The sequence below is a fragment of the Bubalus kerabau genome, chromosome 1 (assembly GCF_029407905.1).
Source record: "Bubalus kerabau isolate K-KA32 ecotype Philippines breed swamp buffalo chromosome 1, PCC_UOA_SB_1v2, whole genome shotgun sequence".
NCBI lineage: Eukaryota > Metazoa > Chordata > Mammalia > Artiodactyla > Bovidae > Bubalus > Bubalus kerabau.
Window position 1 is genome coordinate 178,107,100 of NC_073624.1, and position 16,300 is coordinate 178,123,399.

At 38.1% G+C, this 16,300-nt stretch overlaps 1 non-coding gene and 1 pseudogene across 1 annotated transcript; both read left to right on the forward strand.

Annotated features, from left to right (window-relative positions):
* The first annotated feature begins 3,287 nt into the window (after positions 1 to 3,287).
* On the forward strand, positions 3,288 to 3,391 carry LOC129642484 (U6 spliceosomal RNA). Its single transcript, XR_008709754.1, has one exon. It is a non-coding gene; the product is annotated as a U6 spliceosomal RNA (small nuclear RNA).
* An 11,532-nt stretch (positions 3,392 to 14,923) lies between these two features.
* On the forward strand, positions 14,924 to 15,861 carry LOC129620158 (olfactory receptor 7A10-like; annotated as a pseudogene).
* Positions 15,862 to 16,300: the final 439 nt, after the last annotated feature.

Here is a 16,300-nt window from a genome sequence, read left to right on the forward strand (position 1 = left end):
TAAGAATGGAAGCCCCATTAGAAAATGGGGGAGACACATAAATTCCTTCCAGTAAGAGTAGAACGTTTGCCCAAATATCTTAATTACCTGGAATAGAGAGATAGGGTATTAGTTGGTGGGCTATAAAATGAAATGAAAGCATTTCTTTTTAACTTTTAAAATGGAGCATATTTCCATAATGTTTCTGTAATGGTGAGAACATTTCACACCAAGAAGTGCTTGCAAATATATCTTTGCAACAGCAGGTGTGAGAGACATTTTTTACATTATTTTCTGTGGAAAAAAAAAAAAAAGAAAAAATTAAAAAGTGTAAAGGGGGATACGGATGTGCTTACCTTGAAACTATCTCATTATCTGAGAGGATGAATATGTTTGTGGATTTACTTTAAAGTAAAGTCTTTACTTTAAAGTCATTTACTTTATTTAAAATTATCTGTGTGAATTTTTTGCTTTAGTATAGGCAGATAGGAGAATTTTTCTGTTGTTACTTTCAATCTTTAAAACAATGAATTGTTTTTTTTTTTTTTCTGTTTTTGTATTTTTATTTTTTACCCCCATAGACTGGCTATTTGCTATTTAGCTGATTTATGTATGTATAAGGGCTGGACAGGGAAGTCTGGCGTGCTGCAGTCCATGGGGTCGCAAAGAGTCGGACACGACTGAGCAACTGAACTGAACTGAACTGAAGGGGGCTTCACAGGTGGTGCTAATGGTAAAGAACACATCTGCCATTGGAGGAGATGTAAGAGATACTGGTTTGATTCCTGGGTTGGGAAGATCCCCTGGAGGAGGGCATGGCAACCCACTCCAGTATTCTTGCCTGGAGAATCCCTTGAACAGAGGAGCCTGGTGGGCTACTGTCCCATAGGGTCACACAGAGTCGAGCACAACTCTAGCAACTTAGCACACATGCATGCCTGTACATGTATGTATAGATGTATTTGAGAGAAATTGTGAGTGTATATAGTTTTCATGTGACCAATATATCAATTAAGCTCATGCGCTCCCTCCATTGCTTTTTCATTTTTTAAATTTTTCTGAAAGAATTGAGTTCTTAGGTTAGAATTCTTCATTCTAAATGAATTTATTCTAAATAAAATGGCAGTGAAGTAACTACATCTTTAGTGATAATAAATCACTCTATTTAATTTCTCCAAGTCTTTATATTGCTGTTTTCCTTTGCTTTCTTTTGTTTTGCTTTCCATTATTTGTGTGTGTGTGTGTGTGTTTGTGTGTGTGTGTGTGTGTGTGTCATTAGATCTGTTTCTGAAAGTTGCATCAAACCTGGCCTTCATGTGGAAGGCATGCTTCATTACCATTTAACTGAAGATCACTTGTGTCTTCCTAAAACAAATAGAAATCCACACATATTCATATAAAAGGAAATAACTCAGGTAATGCATTCTCACTACATTTAAAAATTCATTCTGTTATATTCTTTTTTTATCCCCAAGTCTTGACAATTTAATTTTGTATTGGTGACACGTTGATGTTGTTAAATCATTACTATTTCATATTTCTATATAATTTTCTTTAGATTTTAACCCAATTTTGTTACATGCAGTTGTTTTGAAACCACTTGACGTAGACTAATTTCGTTCTCACTGACATTTTGTCCCATAAATTCTTAACTTATTGTAAAACTTATCTTTGTATACTATCTACATATACATGCCAATACACTTTTATACAAAGCATGAATAGGATCCTTTGCACATCAAAATTGCTCCTCATGTCTTAGTGCAATCATTTTCCCTACCTTTTTTCCTTCTTAATAATTTATCATAGACTTGCCTCCAATTACTACTGTAATGATTTATTATTTATGTGACTGTATCATGGGCTTCCCAGGTGGTTCAGTGGGTAAAGAATCTGCCTGTAATGCATGAGCCACAGGAGACACAGGAAAAGTGAATTCGGTCCCTGGGTTGGGCAGATCTCCTGGATGAGGGCATAGAATCCACTCCAGTATTCTTGCCTGGACAATCCCATGGATGGAGGAGCCTGTTGGGTTATAGTCCATAGGATCGCAAAGAGTTGGACACAACCAGCGTGCATACACATGCATAACCTGTCTTCGTGTGCCTGTGCTACTCTCCCTTTGATGGTCCTTCATGTCCTTTAAAATTAAACTGCTAGCATATCAATGATACAGAAATATAAAATAGTGAAAGTCAAACTCTCGCTGTAACTGTGGTTGTCACACATGGAGGGTTCAGAAGTGGTTAGAAATATTGCAAAGCACCCTACAATGCATAGGACAGATCCCACCACAATGATCTGGATCAGATTGTCAATTGTGCCAGCGCTGGAGAATCCTGAGTTAAAGTGTATCCGTATTTTGAATAGTTAGAGATGTCTTCAGATTTTCCCCTAAAATACTGTCATTTTTGCTACTAGTTCCAAAGTTCTTAGCCCACGTTTTTCCCAAGATGATGGTATATAAGAGCTTCCTTGTTGTCTTCTTAAACTATATACTGAGTTAGAGCAAATATATATTTAATATATATAAATAGATTATACATATTTAATATTATATAATACATATAATAAAAATGGTGACCAAGTATATATATATATTTGATTTGCCTATTACTGTTATATACTCATATTATATGCCTATTTTCCTACACTAAACAGACTCTCAAGTAATTTTTACAAATTATTTTTTTAAATGACTTTTTATAATTAGCTTTTTATTTTTAAATAATAGTGGATATACAGGACATTACAGAAAAATTCAGAAATGTCTGATGAGCTCTTCACCCAATTTCTCCCAGTATCTTAAATACCATAATATCAAAACCAGGAATTGACACTGGCACCATCCACAGATGCTCTCACATCTTAAATATTTCAGATAGTAAAATTTCTCCAGTTTTATGTGTGTGTGTGACTATTGAGGCATATTTTTGGCCATAACTTTTTAAAATTTTTATTTAGTTGTACATTTCTATTGTCTCACTTCTGAGCATCTTGCCTATTTATGACGATTTTACACACCCATAGATTTTATATGTAGATTTCAAGATATTAATCAAAAAATGTTTTGTTTACTTTAGCACTGGGGCTATAATTGTACTAATATTTTATTAATATTAGATGTTCGGGGGCAAAACTTCATTTTTTGCTAGATAGTTATGCCAGCTATTACCAACAATTTTATCCTTCCAAACAAATTTAAGTAGTTGTTCATATATATTAAATGTTGATATAAAATGAGAAATAAGTCCTGATCCATTCAACAACAATAAATGAGCATTTACTACTTGACAAAACATTCTATAGTGTTCGCTTCGGCAGCACATATACTAAAATTGGAACGATACAGAGATTAGCATGGCCCCTGCGCAAGGATGACATGCAAATTCGCGAAGCGTTCCATATTTTTTAAAAATATAAAAGAAAAAAAAAGAGACAAAAGAGGGAGGGACGGAGTTCCATCCCAGGAAGGGAGTCTTAAAAAGAGAGAAGTTTCCAAACACCAGGAAACCTTCTCACTGCCGAGTCTGTGCCGAGCCTTGGAAGCACAGAGGGCAACATAACAGGGAGGAAAAATAAATAAAGAATTAAAACCGGCAGATTACGAGCCCTACGGTAACTCCCCCAGCGGAGAAGCAGCACAGACGCCTGCACACACCACTAGCAAGCGGGGGCTGGGCAGGGAGGCGTGGCGTAGGCTGCATCACTTAGAGTAAGGATCTGGCCTGAATACCCCGAGCGCTATCTGAGCGAAATAATTTGGGCTACCAAACCAGACTGTGGGATATCTACTACGCGAAAAGCCAGCCCTAACCTAAGACACGGCCAGGCTTGCGCACGGAACAAAGGACTGAACAGAGATAGCTGGCTGCAGACCAACCCCCTCCAGTGACAGGCAGCCAGAGCCAGAAGGGGGCATTCGCAGCCCTAGAGAGACATTATCTGTAAAACTGTAAGCTGACTTCTTTGCTAACTAAAACTTCTTGGGGGTCTGGACGGTCAACATCTGCCTGAGAAGGTGCGCCGGTTGTACACCCAGAAAACCGAGTGGCGGGGAGGCGATAAGTCGCAGAAACCGTGCTCACCAAACACCTCATCACCTGAGCTGCTCGGACCTGGGAAGGGCACAAAACGCAGGCCCAACCAAGTCTGTGCCTCTGAGGACTACCCGAGTGCCTGAACCTGAGTGGCTTGGACCTGGGAGGTGCAAGCAGCCCAAGGCTGGACACGGATGGTACCAAGCAGAGCAACCTAGAGCTTGAGCAGTGTGGGCAGGGAGGCTACACGTGCCGTGAGGTGGGGCAGACCCAGTGTGGCTGAGGTACTGCGAGCACACGCCAGTATTATTTGTTTGCAGCATCCCTCCCTCCCCACAGTGTGACTGAAAAAGTGAGCCTAAAAAAAAAAAAAAAGTGTCCTCCACAGTCCCCTTTGTGTCAGGGCGGAAACCAGACACTGAACAGACCAGCAAACAGAAGTTATAACAGAGGGAACTACCTTGGAAGCTACAGGCAATAGATTAAAACCCTGTGGTTAGTACCAACTACATAGGAAGGGGCCTATCGATCTTGAGAAATATAAGTTGGACCAAGGAACTAGCCGAAAATGAACTGAACCCATAATATCCACAACAAAACTAGAGAAAGTCCTAGATATATTTTTACTATTTTTATGATCATTCTTTCTTTCTTTTTTTAAAAATTTTTTAAAGAATTTTAAGTCCTCTATTATTCCTTTAATTTTCACTTTTATAACCTACTATTACTTAGCAAAAAAAAAAAAAAAAAAAAAAGACCCTATTTTTTTTAAAGCAAACTTCATATATATATATTTTATCATTTTTTGCCTTTTTTTTTCTTCTTTTCTTTAACATTGTATTTTTGAAATTCCAAACTCAACTCTAGATTTTAATTTTAGCTTTTTGGTATTTGTTATCAATTTTGTACCTATATTTTTTTTATATAATTTTTGTGACTTTTTTTCTCTCTCTTTCTTTCTCTTCTTTTGTATAACATTGTATATCTGAAATGCCAAACTCTAGATTTTTAATTTATGCTTTTTGGTATTTGTTATCAATTTAGTGCCTATACTTTATAATTTTGTGACTTTGTTTTTTTTTTGTTTTTCTTTTTTCCTCCCCTTTTTTTTTCTTCTTCTTTTTTTTTAACATTGCATTTTTGAAATTCCAAACTCTATTCTAGATTTTTAACTTTTGCTTTTTGGTATTTGTTATCAATTTTGTACCTATATTTTCTTTATAATTTTTGCGATTTTTTTCCCTCTCTTTCCTTTCCTTCTTCTTTTCTTTAACATTGTATTTTTGAAATTCCAAACTCTACTCTAGATTTTTAATTTTTGCTTTTATATATTTGGTACCAATTTTGTACCTTTAAGAACTCAATCTTCAGTACCAATTTTTCACTAGGGAGTGAGATTACTGGCTTGACTGCTCTCTCTCCCTCTAGACTCTCCTTTTTCTCCACCAGGTCGCCTGTGTCTCCTCCCTAACCCCTCTATACTCTACCCAACTCTGAATTTCTGTGTGTTCCAGATGGTGGCAAACACTTAGGGAACTGATTACTGGCTGGATCTGCCTCCCTCCTTTTCATTCCCCACTTTTATCCTCCTGGCCACCTCTGTTTCCTTCCTCCTTCTTCTCTTCTCTGTATAACTCCGTGAACATCTCTGAGTGGTCCAGTTGTGGAGTGCACATAAGGAAGTGATTACTGGCTAGCCCACTCTCTCCTCTATTGATTCCACCTCATCTCATTCGGGTCACCTCTAACTCCCTCCTCCCTCTTCTCTTCTCCATGTAACACTGTGAACCTCTCTGGGTGACACTCATGTTGGAGAAACTTTTCATCTTTAATGTAGATGTTTTATCAGTGGTGCTGTATAGAAGGAGAAGTTTTGAAACGACTGTAAAAATAAGACTGATAATTGGAAGCAGGAGGCTTAAGTCCAAACCCTGACTCCAGGGAACTCCGGACTCCAGGGAACATTAATTGACAGGAGCTCATCAAACGCCTCCATATCTACACTGAAACCAAGGACCACACAAGGGCTGACAAGTTCCAGGGCAAGAGATACCAAGCAAATTCTCCAGCAACAAAGGAACACAGCCCTGAGCTGCAATATACAGGCTGCCCAAAGTCACCCCAAAACCATAGACATCTCATAACTCATTACTGGACACTTCATTGCACTCCAGAGAGAAGAAATACAGCTCCATCCACCAGAACACCGACACAAGCTTCCCTAACCAAGAAACCTTGACAAGCCACCTGCACAAACCCACACACAGCGAGGAAACACCACAATAAAGAGAACCCCATCAACTGCCAGAATACAGAAAGGCCCAAACTCAGCAATATAAACAAGATGAAGAGACAGAGGAATAGCCAGCAGATAAAGGAACAGGATAAATGCCCACCAAACCAAACAAAAGAGGAAGAGATAGGGAATCTACTTATAAAGAATTCCAAATAATGATAGCGAAATTGATCCAAAATCTTGAAATCAAAATGGAATCACAGATTAATAGCCTGGAGACAAGGATTGAGAAGATGCAAGAAAGGTTTAAAAAGGACCTAGAAGAAATAAAAAAGAGTCAATATATAATGAATAAATCAATAAATGAAATTAAAAACACTCTGGAGGCAACAAATAGTAGAATAACAGAGGCAGAAGATAGGATTAGTGAATTAGAAGATAGAATGGTAGAAATAAATGAATCAGAGAGGATAAAAGAAAAACGAATTAAAAGAAATGAGGACAATCCCAGAGACCTCCAGGACAATATTAAACGTTCCAATATTCGAATCATAGGGATCCCAGAAGAAGAAGACAAAAAGAAAGACCATGAGAAAATACTTGAGGAGATAATAGTTGAAAACTTCCCTCAAATGGGGAAGGAAATAATCACTCAAGTCCAAGAAACCCAGAGAGTCCCAAACAGTATAAACCCAAGGCGAAACACCCCAAGACACATATTAATCAAATTAACAAAGATCAAACACAAAGAACAAATATTAAAAGCAGCAAGGGAAAAACAACAAATAACACACAAGGGAATTCCCATAAGGATAACAGCTGATCTTTCAACAGAAACTCTTCAAGTCAGGAGGGAATGGCAAGACATACTTAAAGTGATGAAAGAAAATAACCTACAGCCCAGATTACTGTACCCAGCAAGGGTCTCATTCAAATACGAAGGAGAAATCAAAAGCTTTACAGACAAGCAAAAGCTGAGAGAATTCAACACCACCAAACCAGCTCTCCAACAAATACTAAAGGATATTATCTAGACAGGAAACACAAAAATGGTGTATAAATTCGAACCCAAAACAATAAAGTAAATGGCAACAGGATCATACTTACCAGTAATTACCTTAAACGTAAATGGGTTGAATGCCCCAACCAAAAGACAAAGACTGGCTGAATGGACACAAAAACAAGACCCCTACATATGTTGTCTACAAGAGATCCACCTCAAAACGGGGGACACATACAGACTGAAAGTGAAGGGCTGGAAAAAGATTTTCCATGCAAATAGGGGCCAAAAGAAAGCAGGAGTAGCAATACTCATATCAGATAAAATAGACTTTAAAACAAAGGCTGTGAAAAGAGACAAAGATGGTCACTACATAATAATCAAAGGATCAGTCCAAGAAGAAGATATAACAATTATAAATATATATGCACCCAACACGGGAGCACTGCAATATGTAAGACAAAAGCTAACAAGTATGAAAGGACCCTCCTGGGGAACACATGTATACCTGTGGCGGATTCATTTTGATATTTGGCAAAACTAATACAATTTTGTAAAGTTTCAAAATAAAATAAAATTAAAAAAAAGAAAGAAAAAAATAACAAGTATGAAAGGAGAAATTAACAATAACACAATAATAGTGGGAGACTTTAATACCCCACTCACACCTATGGATAGATCAACTAAACAGAAAATTAACAAGGAAACACAAACTTTAAATGATACAATAGACCAGTTAGACCTAATTGATATCTATAGGACATTTCACCCCAAAACAATGAATTTCACCTTTTTCTCAACCGCACATGGAAGCTTCTCCAGGATAGATCACATCCTGGGCCATAAATCTAGCCTTGGTAAATTCAAAAAAATAGAAATCATTCCAAGCATCTTCTCTGACCACAATGCAGTAGGATTAGATCTCAATTACAGGAGAAAAAGTATTAAAAATTCCAACATATGGAGGCTGAACAACACGCTGCTGAATAACCAACAAATCACAGAAGAAATCAAGAAAAAAATCAAAATTTTCATAGAAATGAATGAAAATGAAAACACAACAACCCAAAACCTGTGGGACACTGTAAAAGCAGTCCTAAGGGGAAAGTTCATAGCACTACAGGCATACCTCAAGAAGCAAGAAAAAAGTAAAAAAAATAACCTTACTCTACATATAAAGCAACTAGAAAAGGAAGAAATGAAGAACCCCAGGGTTAGCAGAAGGAAAGAAATCTTAAAAATTAGGGCAGAAATAAATGCAAAAGAAACAAAAGAGACCATAGCAAGAATCAACAAAGCCAAAAACTGGTTCTTTGAAAGGATAAATAAAATTGACAAACCATTATCCAGACTCATCAAGAAACAAAGGGAGAAAAATCAAATCAATAAAATTAGGAGTGAAAATGGAGAAATCACAACAGACAACACAGAAATACAAAGGATCATAAGAGACTACTATCAGCAATTACATGCCAATAAAATGGACAACCTGGAAGAAATAGACCAATTCTTAGAAAAGTACAACTTTCCAAAACTGGACCAGGAAGAAATAGAAAATCTTAACAGACCCATCACAAGCACGGAAAATGAAACTGTAATCAGAAATCTTCCAGCAAACAAAATCCCAGGCCCAGACGGCTTCACAGTTGAATTCTACCAAAAATTTAGAGAAGAGCTAACACCTATCCTGCTCAAACTCTTCCAGAAAATTGCAGAGGAAGGTAAACTTCCAAACTCATTCTATGAAGCCACCATCACCCTAATACCAAAACCTGACAAAGATCCCACAAAAAAGAAAACCATAGGCCAATATCACTGATGAATATAGATGCAAAAATCCTTAACAAAATTCTAGCAATCAGAATACAAGAACACATTAAAAAGATCATACACCATGACCAAGTGGGCTTTATCCCAGGGATGCAGGAATTCTTCAATATCTGCAAATCAATCAATGTAATACACCACATTAACAAATTGAAAAATAAAAACCATATGGTTATCTCAATAGATGCAGAGAAAGCCTTTGACAAAATTCAACATCCATTTATGATAAAAACTCTCCAGAAAGCAGGAATAGAAGGAACATACATCAACATAATAAAAGCTATATATGACAAACCCACAGCAAACATTATCCTCAATGGTGAAAAATTGAAAGCATTTCCTCTAAAGTCAGGAACAAGACAAGGGTGCCCACGTTCGCCACTACTATTCAACATAGTTTTGGAAGTTTTAGCCACAGCAATCAGAGCAAAAAAAGAAATAAAAGGATTCCAAATTGGAAAAGAAGAAGTAAAACTCTCACTATTTGCAGATGACATGATACTCTACATTGAAAACCCTAAAGACTCCACCAGAAAATTACTAGAACTAATCAATGATTATAGTAAAGTTGCAGGATATAAAATCAACACACAGAAATCCCTTGCATTCCTATACACTAATAATGAGAAAACAGAAAGAGAAATTAAGGAAACAATTCCATTCACCATTGCAACAGAAAGAATAAAATACTTAGGAATATATCTACCTAAAGAAACTAAAGACCTATATATAGAAAACTATAAAACACTGGGAAAGAAATCAAAGAGGACACTAATAGATGGAGAAATATACCATGTTCATAGATTGGAAGAATCAATATAGTGAAAATGAGTATACTACCCAAAGCAATCTATAGATTCAATGCAATCCCTATCAAGCTACCAATGGTATTCTTCACAGAGTTAGAACAAATAATTTCATAATTTGTATGGAAATACAAAAAACCTCTAATAGCCAAAGCTATCTTGAGAAAGAAGAATGGAACTGGAGGAATCAACCTACCTGACTTCAGGCTCTACTACAAAGCCACAGTCATCAAGACAGTATGGTACTGGCACAAAGACAGAAATATAGATCACTGGAACAAAATAGAAAGCCCAGAGATAAATCCACGCACATATGGACACCTTATCTTTGACAAAGGAGGCAAGAATATACAATCGATTAAAGACAATCTCTTTAACAAGTGGTGCTGGGAAAACTGGTCAAACTTGTAAAAGAATGAAACTAGAGCACTTTCTAACACCATACACAAAAATAAACTCAAAATGGATTAAAGATCTAAACGTAAGACCAGAAACTATGAAACTCCTAAAGGAGAACATAGGCAAAACAATCTCCGACATACATCACAGCAGGATCCTCTATGACCCACCTCCCAGAATATTGGAAATAAAAGCAAAAATAAACAAATGGGACCTAATTAAACTTAAAAGCTTCTGTACAACAAAGGGAACTATTAGCAAGGTGAAAAGACAGCCTTCAGAATGGGAGAAAATAATAGCAAATGAAGCAACTGACAAACAGCTAATCTCAAAAATATACAAGCAACTCCTACAGCTCAATTCCAGAAAAATAAATGACCCAATCAAAAAATGGGCCAAAGAACTAAATAGACATTTCTCCAAAGAAGACATACAGATGGCTAACAAACACATGAAAAGATGCTCAACATCACTCATTATCTGAGAAATGCAAATCAAAACCACTATGAGGTTCCATTTCACGCCAGTCAGAATGGCTGTGATCCAAAAGTCTACAAGCAATAAATGCTGGAGAGGGTGTGGAGAAAAGGGAACCCTCTTACACTGTTGGTAGGAATGCAAACTAGTACAGCCACTATGGAGAACAGTGTGGAGATTCCTTAAAAAACAAGAAATAGAACTGCCTTATGATCCAGCAATCCCACTGCTGGGCATACACACTGAGGAAACCAGAAGGGAAAGAGACACGTGTACCCCAATGTTCATCACAGCACTGTTTATAATAGCCAGAACATGGAAGCAACCTAGATGTCCATCAGCAGATGAATGGATAAGAAAGCAGTGGTACATATACACAATGGAGTATTACTCAGCCATTAAAAAGAACACATTTGAATCAGTTCTAATGAGGTGGATGAAACTGAAGCCTATTATACAGAGTGAAGTAAGCCAGAAAGAAAAACACCAATACAGTGTACTAACGCATATATTTGGAATTTAGAAAGATGGTAACAATAACCCTGTATACGAGACAGCAAAAGAGACACTGATGTATAGAACAGTCTTATGGACTCTGTGGGAGAGGGAGAGGGTGTGAAGATTTGGGAGAATGACATTGAAACATGTATAATATCATGTATGAAACTAGTTGCCAGTCCGAGTTCAATGCACGATAGTGGATGCTTGGGGCTGGTACACTGGGACGACCCAGAGGGATGGTATGGGGAGGGAGGAGGGAGGAGGGTTCAGAATGGGGAACACATGTATACCTGTGGTGGATTCATTTCGATATTTGGAAAAACCAATACAATATTGTAAAGTTTAAAAATAAAATAAAATTCAAAAAAAATACATACACACACAGAAAAGCATTCTATAAATATTACATAGTATATTATTTTACCTATAGGTCATTTTCAGCTTAATTAATTCTTATTGATATCGTAAATATTTCTTGTTCATTTAGTTTTCAATAGTTCATTTAATTTCATTTACTAGACTTGTTTTGTGGAGAAGGAAATGGCAACCCACTCCAGTAGTCTTGCCTAGAGAGTCCTGTGGATGGAGGAGCCTTGTGGGCTGCTGTCTATGGGGTTGCACAGAGTCAGACACAACTGAAGTGACAGCATGCATGTATGCATTGGAGAAGGAAATGGCAACCCACTCCAGTGTTCTTGCCTGGAGAATCCCAGGGACAGAGGAGCTTGGTGGACTGCTGTCTATGGGGTCACACAGAGTTGGGCTTGACTGAAGCGACTTAGCAGCAGCAGCAGACTTGTTTTGTAATTATACTATTTAACTTGGTTTCATTATTTCCTTACTTTTTATTTTTCCCAATTTATTTTTGTCAAAGTATTAGTTGTTCAGTTGTGTCTGACTCTTTGTGACCCTATGGACTGTAGCCTACAAGCCTCCTCTGTCCATGGAATTCTCTAAGGAAGATATTAGAGTGGGCTGCCATTTTTCCCCTCCAGGGAATCTTCCCAATCCTGGATTGAACCTGGGTCTCCTGCACTGCAGGCAGATTGTTTACTGTCTGAGCCATCACATATATTCAGATACTTGATTAACAAAACAGGTGAAGTCTCTGCCTGGGGGATCTAGATTCATGACTGAGAAGACAGAATACAATGAAGGACATATATGCATAATGCAATATCCTCAGATAACTAATATGAAGAAAGTAATTCAGTGACAAGATTGGAATTGTCACAGAGTGCAGGTTTATATGTGTGGACGTGGATTTTGTTGATACTGGGACAAATATCAGACTTAGGACAAAGGGTATCTTAAGAACTAATCAAAGAAGAAATCGAAACACAAGAAAAGCATAACAAAGATGCTGCATATGAAAATGGAGATAGAGACTTGCCATGTATGCAATGTAAATCTGGCTAGTCAAATAAATAAGAAATGGGCACAGGAAAAACAATTTTGCTAGCTGATATGTTAAATGCTCAATATTCAGTTACTTTCATTTTACTTTATGAACATCCTTGTGTAAAGTATTGGTTTATTGCTTTTGGCATTTTATCTCATGGACTGTAAAATCTCTAATTGTCTCACACCATAAAGATGTAGTGATCTTTTCTTTTGAATGAATTTATTTTTGCTTTTTCATTATTTTCCATGGCCATGGATGAAATATAACAACACATGAAATGTCACCACAACCAAAGAGGCTTTTCTTCACCAAAGTCTCAGGGATATTTTGAGCTTATGCACCATCTCCCCCCCCTCCCCCCCACCCTCTCTCTCTCTCTCTCTCTCTCTCTCTCTCTCTCTCTATATATATATATATATATATATATATTCCTGCTTGCTCATGCTCAGTCATATCCAGTTCCTTGCAACCGCATGGACTGTAACCCACCAGGCTCCTCTGTCCATTGGATTTTTCAGGCAAGAATACTAAAGTGGGTGGCCATGCCCTCTTCCAGGGGATCTTTCCGACTCAGGGATGGAAACTATGTCTCCAGTGACTCTTCCATTTGGCAGGTAGATTCTTTACCACTGAGCCATCTGGGAATCCATATATATATATTCCAGGTTTTGAAATTTTGAGAAAAGATACAGATATCTAGGTAAATAATACAGAGACATATATGTTCACTAAACATATCTTTATGTGCCTTTATTACAAGAATGAAATGACTACCAAAACTGAGCACCAAGTTCATTGCTACCTGGGAAATCTGCTGCTGTGCTTAGTCTTGTCTGATTCATTGGATTTCCCAGGCAAGAAAACTGAAGTGGGTTGCCATTTCCTACTCTAGGAGATCTTCCCAACCCAGGTATTGAACACATGTCTCTTGCATCACCTGCATTGGAGGCAGATTCTTTTTTACCACTGTGCAACCTGGGAAGCCACCTGGGAAATGTACAAACTGGAATTTCTGGATGCCATTTCTACATAATCTGATCTAACCACCTTGAGCAACATCAACCTTAACTTCATCAGGGTAGTTAAGGCTGAAAACAACATGGAAGTAACACAGCCTAGGAAACCAGGGTTGCACTGTAGGTCTTTGTTTTCTTGCCTTGTGGAGTGTGAGGAGTCTTCAGAGCAGTGGTACTGAGTTCACATATTTCAAGATGACTCTCCTACATAGAGGCCAGAACTCGATCAACAGAAGGGATCCATTTAAACATATAGGACATCTGTGCAGCAATTTCAGAAAGTGCTAGGAAAACATAGTGGGGGTTTGAAGTTTCAACAGCAGCAGGGAGGCCACCTTATTCCTCAGCCTCCTCTGGCACCATCTCTCCTCACTCTCTCTCTTGCTCTTACCCTGTCCCCTCATTACCCCACTCCCACATTAGTGTCTTTTTTAAAAACCAGAACATCTTAGACAGGTACCTTCTCCAGGGCCTTTGCACTGGCTATTCTCTCTGCCAGGCACAAAGTTCTCCTTGTGCCTGGCATGTTCATGGCTCCTGCTCTCTTTTTCTTGAGGTCTCTTTTCAAATGATAACTATTTTTTGCATGTCTTGCCTTAAATAATAGGAGCCCTTCATAAGTCTTCCCCTTATATGTGCTTTCAAATTTCTACATAGAATATTTCACCATCTCCCAAGTCATATATATCCTAGAGGAGGAAATGGCAACCTGAGCCAGTATTCTGGCCTGAGAAATCCTATGGGTAGATGGATAGAGGAGCCTGGCAGGCTACAGTACATGAGGTTACAAAAAGTCAGAATTGACCAAGAGCCCCCTCCCCCCTCCCCCCACTGCCCCACCTCCCCACCACACACACACACATCTCATCATACTTTTTCTCCATGGACAGATTTTAAAAGTTTTCATATTTCAGAACCCTATGCACATTGCCTAGACAGCACCTGAGATATAGTTGCACTCAATATATAGTGCCCAAAAGAATGAAAAAACTTCTCATAAAATATGTGGGTTACATGACATCTTGGGGAAAATGCTAAAACTGGAACACATTTGCAAGTTAGAAATAACAGAGGGAATTTCCTAAAGAGGATCAAGTTCTTGCAAAATATTGAAATTAATTAGGAAATATGATTAAATATAATGAAGCAAAATACAGATAGTATTTTTTCAACACTGTAATGGGCCTTTTTGTGAAAATGAATCATATTGTTGTTTCTTTACAGTCAACATCAACAAATGGCACCAAGCAACCTAGCAAAGGTTTCAGAACTTCTTCTTCTGGGATTTTCAGAGGAACCAGCACTGCAGCCCCTCATATTTGGTCTTTTCCTCTCCATGTACCTGGTCACTGTGTTTGGAAACCTACTTTTCATCCTGATCATCAGCTTAGACTCCCACTTCCACTTCTACCTCTCCAACCTGTCCTTTGTAGACATCTGCTTCACCTCCACCACCATCCCAAAGATGCTGCAGAACATATGGAAAGAGCAAAGCCATCACCTATGAAGGCTGCATCACCCAGATGCATTTTTTCATACTGTTTGCAGGGTTGGATGACTTCCTCCTGACTGTGATGGCCTATGATTGGTTTGTGGCCGTCTGCCACCCCTTGCACTATACAGTCATCATGAAACACCAGCTCTGTGTAATTCTGGTTCTAGTTAGCTGGGTCATCAATGTCCTGGATTCCTTGCTACAGACCTTCATGGTATCAAGGCTATCCTTTTGTAGAGATGTGTTAATCCCTCACTATTTCTGTGAACTCAAATGGTTGGTCCAACTTGCCTGTTCTGAAAACCTCCTTAATGAAATGGTCATGTATTTTGCAGTTGGGCTACTGGGTGGTGGTCCCTTTGCAGGTATACTTTACTCTTACTGTAAGATTGCTTCCTCCATATGTGGAATCTCATCAGCTCAGGGTAAATATAAAGTATTTTCTACATGTGTGTCTCACCTCTGTTGTCTCCTTGTTTTATGGCTCATGACTAGAAGTGTACCTTAGCTCTGCTGCTACTCACAGTGCACATTCAAGTACAATCGCCTCAGTGATGTACACTGTGGTCACACCCATGCTGAACCCCTTCATCTACAGTCTGAGGAACAAAGACATAAAGAGGCCTCTGCAAACATTCTTCAGAAAGGCAGCTCTAAAAAGGCCAATGGTTATGGGCTAAAGAAGGGAACAAAATTTACAGTTTCAAAGCCTCAGAGTCAGAAATTATAAATCTCTGATCAGAATCTTTGATCAGATTGTGGAAAGAGAATTTGCTCCTCTATTTCTTGGAATTCTCATATTTTGACTTTGCCTCCTTCATTGCAATTTATGTAACTCACACAATTAGGCTTAGTGATTTCTATCATATCCATTAGTTTTTCCTCTTTTATTATTTTCCACTCTCTCAAATTTAAGAAATGTCAAGAAGCTCAGTTGCTTAGTTATGTCCAACTCCTTGTGACCCTTTGGACTGTAACCCACCATGCTCCTCTGTCCATGTGACTCTCCAGGAAAAAATACTGGAATGATTTCCATTTCCTCCTCCAGGGGATCTTCCTGACCTAGGGATCGAACCTGCGTTTCCTGTGCCTTCTGCATTTGCAGGTGGATTCTTTAAC